Source organism: Lepisma saccharinum, chromosome 1 (genome assembly GCF_977018435.1).
Source record: "Lepisma saccharinum chromosome 1, izLepSacc3.1, whole genome shotgun sequence".
NCBI lineage: Eukaryota > Metazoa > Arthropoda > Insecta > Zygentoma > Lepismatidae > Lepisma > Lepisma saccharinum.
The window spans coordinates 197,210,461-197,226,618 of NC_139229.1; the positions used below are offsets into that span (position 1 = coordinate 197,210,461).

General features: G+C 37.9%; 1 long non-coding RNA gene across 1 annotated transcript in view; it reads right to left on the reverse strand.

Moving 5' to 3' along the window:
• Positions 1–16,158, reverse strand: part of LOC145991082 (uncharacterized) — a 42,923-nt gene that overhangs the window by 14,434 nt on the left and 12,331 nt on the right. Inside the window, exon 3 of the long non-coding RNA XR_014442005.1 lies at positions 5,977–6,012. This is a non-coding gene — a long non-coding RNA (uncharacterized LOC145991082). The remainder of the gene's footprint in view (positions 1–5,976; positions 6,013–16,158) is intronic.

Sequence of the window (16,158 nt, forward strand, 5' to 3'; positions counted from 1 at the left end):
TTAGTCGGGAACATGAGAATCTGCAAATCATCAGGGCTTGCTGGGTAGAAAAGAAAACACAACACTGTTTTCAAAGTTAAAACGCAGTTTTATAAACGCGTATATTTCATAATCACTTACCAGTACAACACTAGAACATTCACTACTAACGTTGGTATATTCCCTCACATAAAGCGAAAGTCAAAGAACATAATTAATTGTTTACTTTCAACTTATCGGCAAGAAGAAAACTCGAAAAACCAAAATCTATACTTCAATTCTATCCGTTTCCAAGTTCTTATTATTTTTCACCTTCAATTGTTTTTCAAACTCCGTCTGTCGTCAGGTGAGAAACATTCAGGTTAGTTCACTTCCTCTGCTGACATGAGAAAGTGACGTCAACACGAACAGATTATGACGTATTTATGAACATCTATACCAGTTCCATACACAACTGTATAAATCTAACTATAGTTGTCTGTGACAACTTGCACATTATTTGAGGTAAGAAACATTTTAAAAATCTTAACGTATTACAAATATAAAACCTTAAACTCTCAGGTTCGTTACAATTGCCCCTCGTCCGGGGAAAATTTTTGAAGAAATTGTTATTTACATGTTCTGAAAAAATTTTCAATCCACAATGAAACTTTAAATACAGAAATTATCTTGACACTAAGTCAACTTCTCCAACCAATGCTTCTCTTCATTCGACAACAACTCAGAAGGAACGTAGTTTGTAGTATCCAAAACAGAATACAATCCAGGATAGTTAATCAGCCAATAAACAGTGAATTCAGGCGATGATTTATTCCATGATGGTTTAATATAACAGCAGGATTCCATATATCTAGTTTCTTCTCCAGAAAGACTTTGTAGAAAACGGTATAGGGTTCGATAAGCAATGAACTGTATCAGTACTTTCCTATAGCACATCAAACTCAACACTCTTCTTGCTTCTGTGCTTCTAGAATAATGCCTTTAAATTCCACACCAGCAATATAATAACGCCTGCTTATAGGAATCTATCCAAATATTTACTATATGGACCTTCTCTGAGAGGTCTACGGATTTATACATCCCGATTCTATCCTCATCTTGGACCTCTCGGATGTACCGCACTAAATATATATCTGGAAAATCCTCCTTCATTTGATCAGGAGTGGTAACAAACAACACATCAACTGCATTTTTCTTAATACTTATTTCTGCCTGGTGCAGTTTTTATAAAAAGCATTCGCCAGAGGAAGTCAGAACCAAAACCTTCTTAAATGAATGCTTTAGTGCTAAAATTTATGCCACTAATATCATGTTCTACTTGTCTACCACCTAGCACTATCTTCTTGAGTCTTCCGGAAAATACACCAGTTTCACATACGGAATTTGTTTGCACTTGACTGTCTGAAGATACATTTTCGGTCAGCAAAAATAATTTACGTATTATCCTTGTATTTTACGTCCCGTCGAGTTCACTTGCCTAAACGAAGAGGAGGCACTTAGAAAAGGTCGACGTTTGTTTGACTTGATTGAGATCGCTGGTTGTGCAGAAACTCTCTAGTAGTCTCCACTGCTTCTTCCCGCTCTGAGGCAACGTCATGTCTTGGTGAGAAGGAACCACAATTGTCTCCTCTACGTGGTGGAGAGTACCGTCTGAGCGGACTACGGCTACGTCGTTCTTCGTAACGCCATCTGTCTGGAGAATTCTGCTCTTGTTCTGGACGAGGCCTGTAGAAATTGCTCTGTCTTTGGTTTTGATCTTGGTTGAAACCTCTCCTGCCTAATCCTCTGTTGAATCTTCGAGGTCGTGAGAAATTTCCTCCTCGACTCTCTGAATCCGTCTGGATATTCCGGATCTTAAAACTTTTATTGCCTGCAGCCTCTTTATTCTTAGGGTCTTCTTTATTCTTCCAGGCATCAGGGTCATCATAAATATCGAAGTCCTTTAAGAAGTGTGTCAATTCATCCACACTTCGTGGAGCGTGCGCCAGACAAAGATTCCGAATGCGGTACGGCAACTGTCCAATGATCAAATTAAGAACTTCACTCTCATTAAAATTGTCAGCTAGGTTTCTGTACGCTGCGTAGACACTCCAGGCAAAACTCTCTAAGTTGTCGTGGACCAGGCGAGAATACCTTCGGTTCCTCACAGCCGCTAGTTGTCTTTGTTTTGCCTTTTCTGATGCAAATTCATCCTTAAAGCGTGCGCAGAAATCAGCATAATTCACAAAGTTGTCCATATTACCAGCTAACCAATGCTCAGCCTTGCCGGTGAAAACCCGAGGTAATAATTCCAATCTATAGTGCTGAGGCACTTGCATTAAGTCAAAACTGACATTTAATTCACGCAGATATCGTTCGGCAGATTGAGCTTCAATATCGCCTTTAAACTTCGGAATGTTCGCGATATCAGCCATTCTGGGCATCTTAAACTCTGTTCTGCGTCGAGGAGAAAAACCGTCATTACTATCCTTTTCTCTAGGCCTCTTGCATCTATCAGAAGTTGTGGTATTACCGGGGAAGAATGGGTTTGGAAGTACAACAGGAGGTTCATAGGCAGTAGCTTCTGGGTTCAGTCCTCGGATTGGATCAGGCACTATATCAGAAGAGGTTTCTGGTCGAATCTGTAAATTATGGATCTTTTCCTGCAGTTCACTGACCCTACTTATAATTGTAACTGTTTGTTCCTGAATTTCTTGGCGAAGAGATACTTCCATCTTTTTAGCCTTCTCATGGAGAAAATTAACCTTTTCTCCAGCTTCCTTTATTTCAACTTTCTGTCCTTGCACTATATTTTCTATGAGTTCTGTTCGTTCACCAAAGGTTTGTAGTGCTACATTAAAAGACTCTACAGAACTCTTTAATTCTTGAACTCTCTGTGGAGGGTCACATTCAGATTCTCTTCCAGACTGGACAATTTCAAGGCAGGTTTCCATATTCTTCTTCAATTGCTCCTGTTCCTTCTCTATCCGTCCTTGCCGAACTGTTAAGAACTCTAGCTGCTCTTCCACAATTTCCTTTACCTTTTCGTCCACCTTTTCAGTGACTTTAATGCTAAGTTTTTCTATCTCTCCCCTGATGTTCTCTACCTGTTCAAGTTTATGTTGAGAGAATAGAGCCTGTAACTCTGACCTCAGTTTTATATCTTCCTGTATCCTCCTTTCTTCCTGGTTTTCAATCAATGCATGGAAAATATCTAAGTCTTCTTTTCTCTTTCTCTCTTCCTCCTCTTTCTCTTTCCTTCTCTTAACTTCTTCCTCTTCTTTTTCCTTCTTTCTCCTTTCCTCTTCCTCCTCTTTCTCTTTCCTTCTCTTTTCATCTTCCTCTTCTTTTTCCTTCTTTCTCCTTTCCTCTTCCTCCTCTTTCTCTTTCCTTCTCTTTTCTTCTTCCTCTTCTTTTTCCTTCTTTCTCCTTTTCTCTTCCTCCTCTTTCTCTTTCCTTCTCTTTTCTTCTTCATCCTCTTTCTCTTTCCTTCTCTTTTCTTCTATAGACTCAACTATGAGCTTAAACTCCATCATCTCCTTCTTTCGAACTTTCTCTATCTGAGCCATCTCTTTCTTACGCTGTTTCTCCTCCTCTATCCTTTCCTTCTGTCTACGCTCCTCATCCTTCTGTCTACGCTCCTCATCCTTCTGTCTACGGTCTTCATCCTCCTTTTCTTTCTGGTTTCGCTCTGCTTTATCTTTCATCAACCAATCAAGTAGCCAGTGATCTGATGAGGGTTTGGTAGGAACGTTCGGTTCTGGTTCTGTTTCTGGTGATGACAAGCATGATTTGCATCGCATCTCTTTATTTGATGCCAACGTTACTTCCTGCCCATCACAACTACTATGAAACCTCTGCAAACATTGGCAACACTGGAAGAATTCCCTGTCATTGGTGAGATCATCACAGCATCCAAACTTGGTTTCTGCATCCATTGTCGTTCTTCCTCTGCTTCGCAGATTCATTCCTGTCCCGTCTTTCTCCATTCTACTACACCGTCTATGGCTCTTACCAGTTAATATCTTCACTTCACTATCACACTTTTACCTTCGTGAATTCCAAGGACTTTCAATATCACCTTCGTGAATTCTATGGCCGAACACTTTCAGTATGCACTAAATCGGGTATCACGTTTTAATTGCTACAAATAACTTTGCACTCAAGCCCTTACGATTGTACCAAAATAACTATGCACTCGAGCCCCGCGTTGGTATGCCAAAATAACTATGCAACGTACTCCAGTTGGACACCAGTCGTCAGAAAGTTACTCCGCTACTCCTTTAGTCGGGAACATGAGAATCTGCAAATCATCAGGGCTTGCTGGGTAGAAAAGAAAACACAACACTGTTTTCAAAGTTAAAACGCAGTTTTATAAACGCGTATATTTCATAATCACTTACCAGTACAACACTAGAACATTCACTACTAACGTTGGTATATTCCCTCACATAAAGCGAAAGTCAAAGAACATAATTAATTGTTTACTTTCAACTTATCGGCAAGAAGAAAACTCGAAAAACCAAAATCTATACTTCAATTCTATCCGTTTCCAAGTTCTTATTATTTTTCACCTTCAATTGTTTTTCAAACTCCGTCTGTCGTCAGGTGAGAAACATTCAGGTTAGTTCACTTCCTCTGCTGACATGAGAAAGTGACGTCAACACGAACAGATTATGACGTATTTATGAACATCTATACCAGTTCCATACACAACTGTATAAATCTAACTATAGTTGTCTGTGACAACTTGCACATTATTTGAGGTAAGAAACATTTTAAAAATCTTAACGTATTACAAATATAAAACCTTAAACTCTCAGGTTCGTTACATGTTCTTATATTAAGTCGTCTGTATTCCTATGAAAATTATGTAATCGCAGTCCCGGGAGTCTGTTGAGCAACGCCACGCATGATGGTAGAGAAGGGGAGAAAGCGAATTGGCGGAGCAAAGCAGTGCGCATTGCCCTCCACGCACTCACTTCCCCTCTCACGCGTCCACTCTCTAGTCACTACTTGCGCAGAGTATTTGTTTTCGTTCGCTTCCGCAGTAGATTCCTGGGGTAGGATTCAGACAATGAGAATAGGTGAGTTCGTGCTAAAATCTGGACTCCAACTCGATACCTTCGGTGGCATGGTCGTGAAATGATCGCTCAACGCCCTCAACAGAACCGTCCATCGGAAAATTCAAGAGTTCCCTTGCGTCAGTGGGGGTAGGGGTTAGATTAAAATAATGCTATATTAATAGTTTATCGAGAGTTTGTAAAAGTCTAGTGCATTGAACTGAGAAACTAAAGTCTCTCATTTTTCTAGACTTTATGATTCTATGTAACAATTTCGTTGGTTTCCCCTGTATTTCCCACTACCGCAACCACTTAGGGTGGATTTTGGCTGGAGATGTTTAGGTACACTCTGTCTAGGGAATATGTGGAGCAATCCCACGCATAACGGTAGAGAAATGGAGGAGTAAATCATTGGGTGCTGTTTTAAGAGGCTGGTAACTGCAGCCACTCATTGGCCGATCCCTCTCGAGTAACTATTTGCACTGAGATTTATTTTCGTTCACTCGTTCCAGAGATTCACGTTTGTAATTTAAGGTGAAATGCTACGTTTAACACAATATTTCAACACAGGAACATATTGCAAATTCGAACTTCAGTAATTCGAGTATATAAAATGAACATCTCGGAACGTTTTTGGTTATGGCCCTCCCGCACATTATTTGCCCCTGACCCTCAGCAACTGAGGCTCGTATTGCAGCAAAAATAGAAGTCTGTTTGAAGTCCACAATAGAACTCGTTTCTTAGCTACCTTGAACATTTCAAAATTGCATTATGTACGAAAAACAAATTTAACACGTTGCCAATTTACTTGAAAGTTTTAACCTATTTATTGATTTATTTTTCCTGCGACTCGGAATTGTATTTTCAATCGGTCAATGGGGTTTCCCCCTCAGTCTGTGGTTAAAACATATTTTCAAATAAATCTGTATAAATGTATGTATCTGGATATACTTACAGCGTCGCTCTCTTTGAGGATGCATTCTAACGTACACTGAAAAACAAATAATATGACTAAATATACACTCATTTGCATTTTTATGTATGCGTTTTCTTACGTGAAGAACAAGAGAGAAAATATAAATATTAATAATCCTTTATTTTATATTATGGTTGAAAAATAAAATTTTAAATGAATGCGCCAACAAAAACTAAGTAATGGGAAATGGTGTCACTCACTGTGCGAATTAACGGGAGGGGAGGGATGCCTGGATCCCTCCCAAAAACAATATTCCGTGCAAAAATTATTTTTGTCCCTGCCAAGGATGTTTATATCACACTCAAAGAAAATGAAATGAAAAGCATATGGTAACACCATTTCTTAACTGTGGAAGAAACACAATTGAAAAAAAACATTCCTGTCCACTAATTATCCAGTCTAAATGTTCATCTCATGGTCTTTTCTGAATACCAGAACAAATTGTAAATATGCAACTTTAACATCCTATACCATATATATTATATTATGTTTTCATATTATATCATTGTATTCATGGCCGTATTTAGAGGGGGGGTTAGGGTTCAACCCCCCACCCCGAAACTTCTGACATGTTGGATTAATGGAAGTTCAGAAACCAAAATCTGTAACTCATTTTCGAATTTTTCTTCGAAGCATCACAAAAATACAAGGAGACAATGTTGAAACGATTGAGCTAGAATTTTCATACATTTGGAATTCTGAAACTTGAATGAAACAGAATTTATTCTCGGAACCGCAGCCCACCTGCGTTCCCTCCAATTTCACTTCTGCTGTCCTCTTTCCAGTGTTGTTCCTGCGTCACAAGGAATATAGACTGAAAATCACCTTATGATTGATTGTTCCAAAATTCCCTTTCCAACTTAAATTCCCTGTCCGTTAAAGTCGGAAATCACCCTTGATAGGAGTTCAAACCTAGGATCTTCAGTTTTGTAGTGCATTACGTTAGTGATTGAGATTACAATCCATCCACCAGGCTAACTTTTTAAAAAGAATAACTGGTTCCACTCTTTTCAAAATTCCAAAAATTTCATAACTAAAATCTCCATCTAACTTTTAAAGCTTTTCCTTGAAGGTATCTAAAAGTTAATAACAATGTATAATAATTGTACATTTCAGTACACACTGTATGCAACGTAAAAACAACTTGTGCTGGATATTCACTCATCTGCTGGATTGAGTAAGCCCCGTCAAGGATATAGCAATAATAAAAATTATTATTATTATGGAATGAAATTGTTTTATTATTATGAAATTTTAATGTATTATTGTATAATTATTGTTATTATTTATATTATTCAAATTTCTGGAGACGCCCATGGGAACAATTATGAATGCCCCCCCCCCGAAAATGTTTCCTGCCTACGGCCATGATTGTATTACATTGTATTATTGGATTATATTGTAAGTAATAGTAAGTAATTAATAATAAGTAATAATATTGAGCACGAAAGAAGACATGAGGGAACCAAAATTCGGAGGAAACTGACGGCCTGTTATGTATTTATAGTCACCAGGGCATCAAGCTCATCCCCCTGAATGCTGATGGAGGCGGACTGCCCATTGTAGTCATCAAATATTTCCTGCCGAAAAGCATGCAGCCTTGTGGCATTCTTAAATAATCAACTTCGCCGATCAGAGGCAAGAGCAGGCTGCTTTCCACTTGAGTTTTCATTGCACAGCGCTGATATTTTGCATGTATTGAAGAGTTCAATGTAAGGGCCTCTCAGTGGTAGCGTCGCCGCCTTGTAATCAAGGGGTCTCGGGTTCGATACCCGGTGGAGGCGATTAGCCTTACTGTGCATAAAGCGGACTTAAAACACCAACTCAAACCAAACCAAAGTGTTCAATGTAGTAAAATGTTATAATAACATGTACATGTGATACGTATGTGTACAGTCATGTTCAAAAAATCTGTCGCATGGATTTTTTCTAAGTCCAACGTCTTACGAAATTATGTTGGTAGCTCTGAAACAAGGAAGTGTTGTGAAATATACGATCCTCCAATCAGAGTGAAGTTCGATTCGGAGGAACAGGAGGCGTGACTCACGGTCTTGTCCACAGGAAGTTCAACCAATGCAGCATTTCCAAATATGAGATAACGTCCCCATTGGTTAAAGATTGTTCCACTAATGCGAATCGGCAGAAAGATTGCGCAAAAGTTTACTTTGTCGTTTTAATTGCCTTTAATCGTTTCAAATTAGTATTAAATTGTCCCAATTATAGTTCACGAGCTTAATATAATGTATTCATGTATGTGTTTGACAATCATATATATCACTCAATCGAACAATTTTCACATTGATGATTAGGTTAATTCGTTATTTCTCGCGAAAAGAGGGAACCACAGCTGAAAGAAAATACACAACTTGTATTATTGAGGTCACGAGTTTGTTTTAACATCACTTTTTGCACACATAGGCTAATCACGACTCGGGATACATTTAAATTGGAATCTGAAACCTTATGCGATCTGACTGGAACTCGGAAAAGGACACACTGATTACAAGACGTCGATACATTACCACTTGGTCTGGCGAAAGCCAATAATAATGAGGGGTTGTGGGAGTGGGAGAGGGGTGACGGAAAGTATAAAATAAATAGTATTTTTGGGGGTATTTTATGTTATATTTATACACATACAAACCTAAGAAAATATTTATTTTGATACATGTGTGTGTGGGGGGGGTGGGGAAAGGGGAAAAGAGAGGGACAGAGAGATATTTTGAGAGATGAGACGAAGAGGTGATTGTGGAAAATGTTTTATTTGACGTTCAGTAATAAAAACAATCAAATCATTGATTATTAACTTATAAATACCATATTTTATGTAAATTTGTTTGAAAAATGGGGGCGGGGAGCTGTTTGTTTTACGTTCAGTGCAGGATAACAAGTGGAGACACATAGTGGTTCGTATCTCACTTTAAACTGTAGGTCCAGGCCCCATTAGGCTATCTGTGTATAACGTGGATTTAGAATTCAGTAGAAAATAACGTCGATCTAGTATTTTGGATTTTAGATGCGTTGAGACCACTAAAATTTCCAATTCTTACAATAAGAAACCTGTCCTCATATTACCATTTTGAAAGAGAGAGAGTTAATTGTATAATCTTTCGTTGTTAGTTTCAAAGAAGACTAATTCAAATAGTAACAATGGGAACGAATAAAGCTTACGAAAAGTTTTTGCCACCGTGGGGATTTGAACCTACGACCATTAGAGTGATAACCCAGTGCGATAACCACTACCCCACGAGTTCGTTCCTTCTTACGGCATGATTATGAGTTAAGACCAATTCGTTCAAAATGCATTAGAAATATAATCCCCACCCGCCTCTTGATAAACAACACACCCAAACGCTCCTTTGTAGCAAATGAAATAAAGGTGGTAAGAATGTCACAAAACATTTAAGCAAAATCTATTATATTTACGACGCAATCGTTTTACATGGAGAGGCTACAGCTTCGAAAATTGAGGTTGTGACGTGGCTTCTTGTAGTGGTTGGGTAGAAATTCGTATGGCAAGATTCCAGTGTGCACTAACCAGTAATTTCCGAGAAAGAAACTTCATTTTTTTTTAAGATGTTAAAGTGGTTCGGTGATAGGCTATCAGTATCACACGCCGAAGATTCTAGGTTTGACTTCTTTTCGATTACCCCTATTATTATTATATATAGCAACTAAGTATTGTATTTAATTAATAATTTAAAGAAATAAAAATGTTATATATTTTTTTTAAAAAAATAACACTCCTTTCTAATGATTTTTCAATGTTATTTTTGAAAATAATTTTTCAGAATATGTTTTTGAATTTCTCATCATTTTACTAGGATTTGCATAAAAATGATCCATGTGTCATATTCGACGAAATGTCATGTACAGCGAAAGTTATACATTTTTATTTTAGGGAAAATTATCAAGAAACAAAACAAATAAATACTATTGACATCCTTTTGTGAATAGTATTTATTTTACATTATTTTTTGTTCACCATGCATAGTTGTATTCTTGTAAAAAGCATGAAAAACAATATATTCTCTACATTTCGCAAAGCAAATAATATACGAATTTTCGTAATAAGTAAAATGCAATAAATAATTTTTCGGTTTAATAAGAAATTAAGATCGCAGAGTTAACCGAACGGTGAATCGAACACAGAATTTTACAACCCATAAAATGCCTTGTAGCCTTTGCCATGAAGTGGTGTAGATTCAAGTAATAAAATTTCATGCAAAATCGCACGTTGTAAGATTGTTCAAATATATTATATCAATGTGTCCATAAGTTATTATACTGTCAGCCATTTGGCATATCTCGTTACAAAATCTCAGCACATCACCATTCACTAGTTAATCGAATTTAATATTGATTCACTTCACAGTTCAATGTGCAACAATAGTTTCAACTCATATCACGTAAGATGTAAACTCAATTCAATTCTCTCATTGTATGTAACTTGTATGTTGAGATCATGTAGAAATATGAATTATGAGCTCTAAGCTAAATTTGACGCTACAATCGCTTGATCAACTCTTGCGTCTCGCTGCCAGACATTCTACGTTCCTGTTTGCTCCAGGACACTTCTGCATTTCATTATCATTGTTTTTACCTCTGTTTCATTCTCATCGTCGTTATAAACCTACGTAATTTCTACTGTTTACAGTAGACAGAATCTACTGTTATCAATTGTAGTACTCTACTGTTATCAATTGTAGTACTCTACTGTGTCTCTCGGAAATCTACTCAAAATCAATTATTTCCTACTGAACACTTTCAGTAGGCCTAATGTGTAATTACAGTTGAGGAACTACAAGTGAAATATTCTCTTCAGTACTACATGTAATATTGCATGTAGTGTGTTTGAATTTGAATATGAATTCAAAATTTTGGGTGCGTCAACACTTAGGCTATTTGCACCTGTCACTTTATACGGGGTCCAGCCCCTTACCAGAACTAAATAACATAACTGTAACGTCGTGTTGTAACTGACATATTAAAATATTCTGAATTCGGTTAAAAGCTGAGGTTGTAAAGAGGCACTCAGCACCCACAAAGACCAAACACAGGACAACATAGAAAATTATACTGGCCATGGGGCCAGTCGCCAGAACCTCGTTCGTCTGCAAACTGAAGTCCAGGGTGTACTACGTGGAAGCAACAATTGGGTGTACATACTTCGTGGAAGGTCATCCCTTACACCCTTGCAGTGTGTTTAGCTCAGCATGTTAGCTGTAAATATAACTTTTTATTCCTCCTCACTAACAATTTGTTTTTATATCTATTTAAAATTTAAACCAACCTCACTTCCATGTAGTACACCCTGAACTGCATTTTGCAGACTAACGAGGCTCTGGTGACTGGACCTACTGTTAGTATAATCTTTGTAGGACTGCGTGTGTGTTGTCCTTGTTTGTGCTGACTGTCTGTCGCTTTACAGGCTCAGCTTTTAACCCAGGTAAGGATATTTTAGTTTTCAGACACGCTTTTATTTTTGTCATGATAAGGGTCTGGACCCCGTATAGCTTGACGGGTGTAAAATACCCTAAGTTTTCAGGCACACAAATTGTAATTCAAATTTTAAAAAATCTTAACATAGATGTTTCAAAACACCTATTGATCTACTGAAACCAGTACAGTAGAGAAACTGCAAGTGAAATTAATTTATTCAGTATAGTGTATAATATGTTAAGTTTAATATTTTGGCTGTAGATATTAATTTCATACCCCTTATTATTTTGGTATTTATATCTTTTTGAAAATCTGAACACAGTAGATGTTTCAAAACACCTATTGATCTACTGAAAACAGTAGACAAAAGTTTCATTGGAGTAAGTAGAAAAGAGTCATGAAATAATACCCAAAGAAGTCAACCATTATGAATTAATGTTACATACTTTTTTTTTTATTTCACTTTCCAAAACCTAGGAGATCGAAATAATACATGGCATGCGATTTACTAGACAGTCTGCTTTTCTGTGATTGATTCGTCGTGCCCAGTCGGGGATTACTACCGTTCAAGATAAAAGGGGAAGGGTAAGAAATCCACCACAATACCATGACGTATGAAGTAACATGTTCACAGGCATCCAACAGGGACTGCAGTTGAAACCTACTTTCAGTTTCAGTTTCAGTTCGGCTCGGAATGAAACATTGCAGTTCACTTTCAGTTCTCGAACTGAAACTGGAATGAAACCGGAGTATATATGTCCGAACCAGAACTGGAATGATCTGGGGTTTTAGTTTCAGTTCGGCCCGAAATAAAACATTTCGGTTCACTTTCAGTTCTTAAACTGAAACTGGAATGAAACCAGAATATATCTATCCGAACCGTAACTGAAATGATCTGGGGTTTTAGTTTCAGTTCGGCGCAGAATGAAACCTTTCGGTTCACTTTCAGTTCTCGAACTGAAACTGGAATGAAACCGGAGTATATATATGTCCGAACCGTAACTAGAATGATCTGAGGTTGTACTTCTAGTTCGGCCCGGAATGAAACCCTTCTGTTCATTTTTAGTTCTCGAACTAAAATTGGAACTAAACCGGAGTATATCTACCAGAACTGTAATTGGATGGTCTGAACTTTCACTTCCAGTTTGGTCCGGAATGAAAGTTTTCAGTTCAGTTTCAGTTCTCAAACTTAAACCGTTTCCAGACCCAAATGTTAAGAATCTGGGCGCGTTTTGCTATGTTTGAGATCGAGAAAAATACTGAGTAACTTTTACATTTTCTTCATTTAAGAACTGTATCTCACATTGTACTGACAATTGTACTTTTTTGTAATTATCTGTGAAATGAAAACGAAAGTTTATATGAATCCGCCGCGTCACTTTTACCTCAGTTGATTCAGTTCAAAATGGCATCAAACAATGGGATGAAAATTAACTGTGAAAAAAGTTACGTATCTTCATTACAGTAACCAAATTGTAGTTAATCAAACATACATTTCTGAAAGTACCGTATGACATCACAGCACAATAACCAAATTGTAGTTAAACAAATACATTTATGAAAGTAGCGTATGTCATCACAGTACAGCAACCAAATTGTAGTTAATAAAACAGATACAATTCTATGTGAGCTGTGGCTAGCTTCATAAGTGTGTCCATTTTCGCGCAAAACTACATCAATAAGATTAATACACATTAGATTTTCCTATGGTTTGGTTTTCTGAATTCCTGAAAATAGAAAATTAAAATAGTGTATGAACTGTTAATTTATGAAAAACGCAATAAGCATCTATCCTCAATGGATATTTTCACACCTACAAATAACCATGGATTAAAGAAAAAGCACTTAAAAATATGCTTCACAAACTTTGGTTGATTGTAAATGATACATGTCATAATTTTGTAGTACGAGTTTCTCCTCCTCGTATGTAACATTTGCACTTTAACAGCTATTATTTAAATTTTGAATAAAAAAGGAAATTAGGTCATACATAAATCTTACAATGTTAATCTTTTAAATGTCTTTCCAAACGAGAATTATGAAAAACGACAGCAAACATGTGAGCATGAAAGACAATGACTATTCACCTTCCTCCTCGACGAACTCGTAAACACTACTGGAGCTAATAGAGGAACTGAAAGAATTTTCATCTTGGTTTAAGGCTGGCAAGTGCTGATCAGAACGCTTTTGGAATAAAGCATTCGTCCGCAAGACCATGAGATCATCAAGTGTTGGAGAGGAAAGGTTGTACCTCAAATCTGACATTACAAACTTCACACTTGAGAACAACCGCTCCACGCTTACCTGGGTGGCTGGTGCAGCCAAAACCACCGGTGTCGGGAAAAATGCGCCCGGGAAAAGTGAGCTCTCGCAATAAAAGTGGGAAAAATGCGCCCTCCCAAGAGTAACTACAATGAAAAGTGGGGAAAATGCGCATTGCACTTGCCTTCCCCAGTTACCCTTTGAAAGAAAATGTATTGTGGTTTAAGCCGACAGTGTGTCGATCAAACTTCTTTCGTGACCGCAGAACCAATGACCACCACTCTTGGACAATGCCGATATGAGAATTGTTTCTTGAATTGCGCTGCAGCTGTGGTGAAAAACACGATTCCAATGTGGATTTGACTAATATCTTGTATGAACAGGGTTATTTATAGTACCTGGATTTAAACAGTTTGTTGGCATGGCAGTCGGGTAGGAGGCCACGTGATTGGTTGGGAACGGGAATGCAATGCGATGTAAGGCACTGTTGGAAAACCTTACATACTTCCTGTTCCCTTCCTACACGTGGTGACGCAATAGAAACTGGACCGGACGGACGTAGTGACTAGTGAGTCACATACTGACTATTTGAATCAACAATGTTATTCTTTTATGTTGTAACAATATTACATTTATTTTGTTATAATTGAAATCTGGGCTATAAAATATGAAAAATGACACCAAACACGACCAAGATATACGAATTACAAACATATTGCCACTCAGAAGTAAAAACTACGTATCCATATTATTATGTAGCGTATTGGAAGCAATGAGTTCGTGTTTGGTGTTCTTTTTCACACTTATTTCATACAATTTTTAAGTATATAAAATATTGAGAATTCAGGGGGTACACAGAAATATTTAATTATGTCAAGGGGGTCTCTCAGGCAAAAAAAATTGAGAAACCTGCCTTAATGGCATTTCGGATCTTATCTATTTCCAAATATTCGGATCTGGCAGCCCCCAAAATACAAAATTGTTCACTACGAAGTTTTATTCCGAAACAAAACTTAAACTGAAAGTACAAGGACGGTTATGGTGCCCCAGAATGTAGCGAAACATTTCAGTTCAGGTTCGGGTGAGCACCGGAAATGTTCACAACAAGGTTTCATTTCGGAACTGAACTGAAGCTGAAACTACACGGAGGGTTATGGTGCACCAGAATGTAGCAAAACATTTCAGTTCAGGTTCGGGTGCGAACCGAAAGTGTTTACAATGAAGTTTCATTCCGGAACTGAACTGAAACTGAAAGTACACGGAGGGTTATGGTGCACCAGAATGTAGCAAAACATTTCAGTTCAGGTTCGGGTGCGAACCGAAAGTGTTCACAATGAAGTTTCATTCCGGAACTGAACTGAAACTGAAAGTACACGGAGGGTTATGGTGCACCAGAATGTAGCAAAACATTTCAGTTCAGGTTCGGGTGCGAACCAAAAGTGTTTACAATGAAGTTTCATTCCGGAGCTGAACTGAAACTGAAAGTACACGGAGGGTTATGGTGCACCAGAATGTAGCAAAACATTTCAGTTCAGGTTCGGGTGCGAACCGAAAGTGTTTACAATGAAGTTTCATTCCGGAGCTGAACTGAAACTGAAAGTACACGGAGGGTTATGGTGCACCAGAATGTAGCAAAACATTTCAGTTCAGGTTCGGGTGCGAACCGAAAGTGTTCACAATGAAGTTTCATTCCGGAACTGAACTGAAACTGAAAGTACACGGAGGGTTATGGTGCACCAGAATGTAGCGAAACATTTCAGTTCAGGTTCGGGTGCGAACCAAAAGTGTTTACAATGAAGTTTCATTCCGGAGCTGAACTGAAACTGAAAGTACACGGAGGGTTATGGTGCACCAGAATGTAGCAAAACATTTCAGTTCAGGTTCGGGTGCGAACCGAAAGTGTTCACAATGAAGTTTCATTCCGGAACTGAACTGAAACTGAAAGTACACGGAGGGTTATGGTGCACCGGAATATAGCGAAACATTTCAGTTCAGGTTCGGATGCGAACCGAAAGTGTTCACAATGAGGTTTCATTCCGGAACTGAACTGAAACTGAAAGTACACGGAGGGTTATGGTGCACCAGAATGTAGCGAAACATTTCAGTTCAGGTTCGAGTGCGAACTATAAGTCGAACTGGAGCATGTTTCAGTTCGAGTTCAAATTCGGTTCGCAGTCCCTGGCATCCAATACAACTGACAAGGGTTCACCTGACCTTGGAAGTGTGGGAAACACGTTTCACGGTGGTTTCCGGAATGCTGTGGCTAAATCTGGAACTAACGGTGGAATAAGAAATAGTTTGTAACATTTAACCATGACATTTCGCATTTACAAAATATGAGATATGTAGACTTTGATTTATTTATTATAGTAGACGGTAGAGAATTACTTACCACGAAAGTCAAGGTCTAAATTGCAGACATCAAAATCTACTCCAGGTTGTAAAATACATTTGTGA